The sequence below is a fragment of the Podarcis cretensis genome, assembly GCF_951804945.1.
Source record: "Podarcis cretensis genome assembly, chromosome: 6".
Lineage (NCBI taxonomy): Eukaryota > Metazoa > Chordata > Lepidosauria > Squamata > Lacertidae > Podarcis > Podarcis cretensis.
The window spans coordinates 85,317,128-85,323,399 of record NC_137175.1 but is presented as its reverse complement, the minus strand read 5'-3'; the positions used below and the strand labels follow the sequence as shown (position 1 = coordinate 85,323,399).

Here is a 6,272-nt window from a genome sequence, read left to right as displayed (position 1 = left end):
CACCATGCCCTTCCCCTCTTATTGAAAAGACCAACCTAAATCCCCATAGGCTGTGCCCCCAAATAGATCTTTCTAAACTTGGAAGGCAATGGCATAGCCGTCCTGAAAGAAAGCAAAACAACAGCCTCTCAAAGGGAATTTGAATAAATGCCTTCAGCGGGACAATTGCAGGTTGCGGATTCCGGAATACTTCCTCCATGTACAGGCTGTTCACATTTTCCTATCTGCCTGAATTGAACCATTCTTTAACATAAGTAGTAGTCTTCTTTCCATTATCAACCCCCTCCCCTTGTTGGTTGGGAAAGCAAATGCATATTGTGTTCTTGAATCTGCATCTGGATAGATAAACACAACAGCATTGACATCAAGCCCACCAGCCTCCCAGGCTGTCCAAGCAATCTTTGTGTTGCACAAAGTTAGCCTCTTGCAGCTGCCAGGTTTTCACACCCTGAATTATGAATGTTCTCCTCTGAATATGGTTTATTTCCTGGGATATGGTACCCTGGGACATTATGCAAGCTCTTTTCCAGCTTTTCCATGGACCAAAGCCAGGGTTTATCGTACTCAAGGCAGTGTGAGCCAGGCCATTTCTTCCTGCTGAAGAAAAAGAAGGGGAAAGAAAGTCCTTAATATATTCAAAGATGTTTGCAAGTGCTGTGCAATCTTTCTTTTTTTAAAAATAAAAATAAAAATATATATTTTTATTTGATTTTACAAGTCTGAAATTATTTGTAGATTCCTCCGAATCTCTGGACTTCCCATCTTCCCCTCCATGGGTCTTATTGTTAACCTTTTCAACTGCATATTATTCAATAGTCCATTTTTTTATATCACTTCATTATCTCCATAGTACTTGCTACATTACAAGCATTATTGCAATCCTGCTAAAGTTTTCATCTGCAAGATAAACTATATATCCCCCTCCCCCATTCTTTGCCAAAGTTTTGGTCTTCTTGGTTCCTGAGCTTTCTGGTCAATTTTGTGCTTTGCAATCTCAAGTGTGTAAATTAATAGAATTATATTAAAGACATCTGTGGTTTTGCATTTGCCTTTATGTAATGGCAATTGTTTTTTCTTATAGTACTTTGCCCGTTCCACCTATTATGATGGAATTATGATAGCAATGCCTCTCTAAACACCCACCCGGTGCCACTCCACTCTTTCCCTCAAACCATAACTCCATGCCACCTCTTCCACTGAAGCCTTTGCCTTAACCTCGTTTCAAACCCAAACCCAAACTTTAATTTGTACCCTTTCTACCCTTTCCATTTCCCCCCAGTTGGTGTTCACCGGTCAAAATTTAGACTGTAAGCTCCCTGGAGACAAGTCTCTAGAGACCTGTTGTTTAGAAGCTCCAGACTGGAGTGGTCTTCTACTTTTGGAAGAACCTCCTCTGGTGGACAGACAGGACTGGCAGCCTCAGACAGGACCTGTCTGGCTTGCAGTTAGCAGGACTGTGGTGGAGCAGATCCTCAAGCTGTTGATGCCAAAGTTATTTCTCCCTGCTTTTTGGTTTCCCACTGTTTGCCTTCCCTCTTCTCCTTTCCCTAACTAGGGAATGGAACAATTTCCACCTGGTTTGGGGCTAAGAAACAAGAGCATTGTTTTAGGCTTCTCAGCTTAGATTTCCACCACCCCAAAACACTGCTGAACTGAATGAACTAGGGTTACTTGCAGGGCCATCTTAAGCATATCCAGTGCCATGGAGCAAAGATCGCTCCCCCCCCCCATTTCCCAGAGTTGTCGAGCTGTTTTAAGGAAGGGACCCCAAAGTTGTTGACCTTTTTTGGGAATGGTTGCTCCCGCCCCCTCTCGCTGCTGCCCATGCTGTTCGTGCGCAGCCTGGCATTGGCTCCCATGGCAGGATCATGGTGTGGGGCTGGGCAGGCGGGCACGATGGGGGCAGGTGGGGGTCTCATCTGAGAGCCAGTGTGGTGTAGTGGTTAAGAGTGGTAGACTCGTAATGTGGTGAACCAGGTTCGCTTCCCTGCTCCTTCACATGCAGCTGCTGGGTGACCTTGGGCCAGTCACACTTCTCTGAAGTCTCTCAGCCCCACTCACCTCACAGAGTGTTTGTTGTGGGGGAGGAAGGGAAAGGAGAATGTTAGCCGCTTTGAGACTCCCTCAGGTAGTGATAAAGCAGGATATCAAATCCAAACTCCTCCTCTTCTTCTTCTTCATCTGGGCAGGGACAGGCAATGCAAGCTGGGCCGTCCGCGTCACCACAGCAGAGATGTGCGCTCACTCAGCCGCAGTCTCACCATCCTTGCTTGGGTATGGGGGGGGGGAGGAGAGAGTGTGATTGGGAGGAGATCGGGGAGGGGAAGGAACCACGTTTGTGTGAAGGAGTGCAGAGGTGGTGGGGGCACCGGGAGGAGGCAGGCTCAATACAAGGCAGTGGAGAAGCAGGGGAAAGCGGGAGGGGCACTGGGGGCAGCAGTTGCAGAGTGTAGCCTCAAGCATGGGCATCTTTCGAGGTAGAGTGGACGGGGGGAGCGGTGGTAGAGTCAGGTTTATTATGCACAGAGCTTGGGATGCAAGCACACACCATGCAGCCGAGGAGGTGGTGTGTTGCGGAGCCAGTGGAGAGAGCTCCGGACTGCAGGAAAGCATCCGGAGTCTTCCCACCTCCGACGGGTGCTGGAGGTGCGCAGGCACCAAGCCCCCGCTCTGCCTCGCTTACCTCCCTCCTCTCCTCTCCCTGGACTCTCCGCCTGGTGCCCTCCACTGCTTGGCGCCCTGGCTCACCGCGCCACTATGCCCAATGGTAAAGACGTCCCTGGTTACCTGGAACAAGCAAACAGATTCCACAAGGAAGAGCAGCATGCCCATGCCTCAGGAACATCAAGTGCTTCCCAGCAGACCCCTGGACTGGAGCTGTTCCTTACCTCGTGGAGTGAAAAGCTAGCCCAAACAGTTGGACACACTTCAGGTCAGCCACAGCAGATCTGAGTCTTCTTCTCCCCACCCATATTGGACTGGGAGTAGAGACAAGGTCTGAAGGACACCAAGTCAGGAAAGCATATTTGCCGAATCTGAGACCTGGGAGAAGAGCTGGTGGAAGAGGACTGGAAGAAATTTAAAGACTATTTACAGAAACAGTGTAAAATTTATGAATGTTAAAATGATGTTGGATTAAAAATAAGTGGTATTAGTGACAAAGTTAGAAAGAGTATGCAAAAATGAATTTATGGATGAAAATATTGGAGTTGTGATACGTTAAGGTACAAAGTTAAAGATGATAAATGGAAAGAGGGTAAGGATTTGCTGATTTGATTATGTAAATGGGAATACAAAAAGGGCAGGTGTGAGGAGGTCAAGAAAATAAGGATATGAGCGTCAAAGTTAGAAAAAGAATAATGGAGTTTTTCTTTCTTTTTTATTTTTATCTATTTTTGTGTTTTGTGTATTTTTGTGTTTTTTCTTTTTTGTTGTATTTTGTTAAAAATTTTAATAAATATTTATTTAAAAAAAAGGAGAGCATATTTGCCACCACAGGGTCAGCTCTGTCCCACCAATAGTGCCTCACCAATGCTCCTTGCCTTTTGCAGCCACAACGGAGCCAGAGATCCTGTGTAGACAAGCTCTCTCCCCTTAGGCATTGAGTCATGTCAGTTCCTTGCAGTGCCAACTTGAAAAAAAATATGGTGGGGGCCCAGATAAGCCCTGCCCCACATAACTGATCACGTGACACAGTGCACCCACACTGTTTGAATGGGAATGCCCATCAACTTTGTGGGGGCCCAGCCCCCTCAAATATTTTATTGTGGGGGGCCAAATCCCACACGGCCTCTAGGAGTTGGCTCCTATGGTTCCTTGCTTGGGGGAACATCTCTTCTTCTGAACTTTATGTGCCTAGGAGAGGGAGTCCATATAAAGTTCCTGCCATGGACCAGAAATGGAATAGACCAGGAAAGTCATTGCAAAGGAAGCAGCTACTGGCAGGCTACCCCAATGACATCTTGAGAGGAAAAGATATAAGAAATGTAATATGAGTAAGTCACCGCCATACAATCTGCAGTGGCAGATTCATAGGACACAAAAGCATTGGTCTCACCCTCTTTCTGGATTACATCAAAATGAGGAATTATCTGGCTCTAGAGCCTTTTTCAAAGAAGGAAAATGAAGTGACCTCATAGTCACCATCACCTTCTGTCTCTTGGCAACGGGGGTGGGGGTGGGGAAGCACACTCCTTTCTCACAGGTCTGGCACTGACTCAGAATCTGACTAAACCTCTCTCCCTGCTCAGAAGAGGAAAGTAGAAAGGTCACAGGTCAAGAAAGGTTTTTCTCTCCCAATTTATTTCTTCCTCAAGGTTCTCAGGGTTCTAGAACTACAGGAACAATATGAGGATGCTGGCAGATGGGGGGCATCTAAAGAGGTCAACCAGGGCTGTCTTACCTATAGGTGCTAGGGGTGTGGGGCACCTGGGTGCCGGGCTCTCAGGGGCACCAGGCTGAGAGTCTGGGGCCAAGATTTGGAGTCCAGGGATTGGGAGAGCCGACAGCCGCTTCCAAGTGGAACAGAGCCCAGCAGAGCACCACAACTCTTCTGCTCCACCATCCTGCACGCCTGGGATTTGCGGGCCGTCAAGAGGCCCGCTCAGTGCATGCTGCTCACACGAGCCTCGGACTTCACTGTTGTTGCACTGGGCTCTGCTTGCCCCCCTCCCCCCAGCGCCTGGCCCCGGCCTTGCTCTGCTGCCGCCTCGGGCTCCTCTGTTGCTGCTGAGGCAGCCAGCCAGGCCAGCTCTGCTGTGCACTTTGGGCAACTGGGGGGGGGGGGGGTGCCGGGTGGATCTTTGCACCCCGGCAGAGCCTAGGACTTGCTGATCAGAAGGTCGGCGGTTCAAATCCCCTCGACGGGGTGAGCTCCCGTTGCTTGGTCCCTGCTCCTGCCAACCTAGCAGTTCAAAAGCGTGTCAAAATGCAAGTAGATAAATAGGTAAATAGGAAGGTAAATGGTGTTTCCGTGCACTGCTCTGGTTCGCCAGAAGCGGCTTACTCATGCTGGCCACGCTGCACGCTGGCTCCCTCAGCCAATAAAGTGAGACGAGCGACGCAACCCCAGAGTCGGTCACGACTGGACCTAATGATCAGGGGTCCCTTTACCTTTACCTTTTACCGCAAATGCTTAAGACAGCCCTGAGGCCAACACTGCTTTTCCCTAGGGGAATTTGACATTTTCTCTCATCCTTCCCCCTGCAGTACTTGACAGAGTAATCCAAAAGGAACAGGGCACACCTGTCAGAAGTTGGGCACCTTATTGTATCACCTCCGTATTTTACACTGTGAACCAAGAAGGGGGGGGGGTCAGCTGGCAGTTTGCATCAGTGGGATGCTTCGTTTGATAGATGAATTCATCAGCTACAAAGTCGTTCCCAGGGTTAGGGAAATAGTCTAGAAAATGTGTAGGTATTATTTGTTCTAATGGGTAATGAATCAAACGGCAAAGCCTCCCCTGCTTAGAAATGGTTCAACTTGTTGCGTTGCTAAAAAGTAAAAATATAGATTGGGGGTTTTGGGGGGAGGGGGAGTGATGGTCTGAACCATTGTTACTCACCTCACACCTAGGTGCTCTGCCACTCAACCCAATACAAGGAGTCAGTAAATGTCCAAAAGTTCAATATGCTTTGTAGTGAGGCAATCAAGGATGGGGAGGAGATATTTGCTTGGTGGCAGTGACAAGGAGGAGGGTATTGTGTTGTTGAGGTTCAACAGATTGAGGTTGAATCCTGACAAGACAGAAGTACTGTTTGGGGGGGACAGGAGGTGGGCAGGTGTGGAGGATTCCCTGGTCCTGAATGGGGTAACTGTGCCCCTGAAGGACCAGGTGCGCATCCTGGGAGTCATTTTGGACTCACAGCTGTCCATGGAGGTGCAGGTTAACTCTGTGTCTAGGGCAGCTGTTTACCAGCTCCATCTGGTACGTAGGCTGAGACCCTATCTGCCTGCAGACTGTCTTGCCAGAGTGGTACATGCTCTGGTTATCTCCCGCTTGGACTACTGCAATGCACTCTATGTGGGGCTACCTTTGAAGGTGACCCAGAAACTACAACTAATCCAGAATGCGGCAGCTAGATTGGTGACTGGGAGCGGCCACCAAGACCATATAACACCGGTCTTGAAAGACCTACATTGGCTCCCAGTACATTTCCGAGCACAATTCAAAGTGTTAGTGCTGACCTTTAAAGCCCTAAATGGCCTCAGTCCAGTATATCTGAAGGAGCGTCTCCACCCCCATCGTTCTACCCGGACACTGAGGTCCAGCA

The 6,272-nt window shown here is 48.7% G+C and overlaps 1 long non-coding RNA gene across 4 annotated transcripts in view; it reads right to left on the bottom strand.

Annotated features, from left to right (window-relative positions):
- Positions 1–462: 462 nt before the first annotated feature.
- LOC307218921 overlaps positions 463–6,272 on the bottom strand; it is a 31,512-nt gene continuing 25,702 nt past the window's right edge. For 3 of the 4 annotated variants that reach the window (XR_013840138.1, XR_013840139.1, XR_013840140.1), the window contains exons 3-4: positions 1,339–1,585; positions 463–597 (exon numbers count right to left, since the gene is read on the bottom strand). This is a non-coding gene — a long non-coding RNA (uncharacterized lncRNA). Of the gene's footprint in view, positions 598–1,338; positions 1,586–4,004; positions 4,058–6,272 lie in introns of those variants that run through there. The other variant, XR_013840141.1, reaches the window with a different exon arrangement.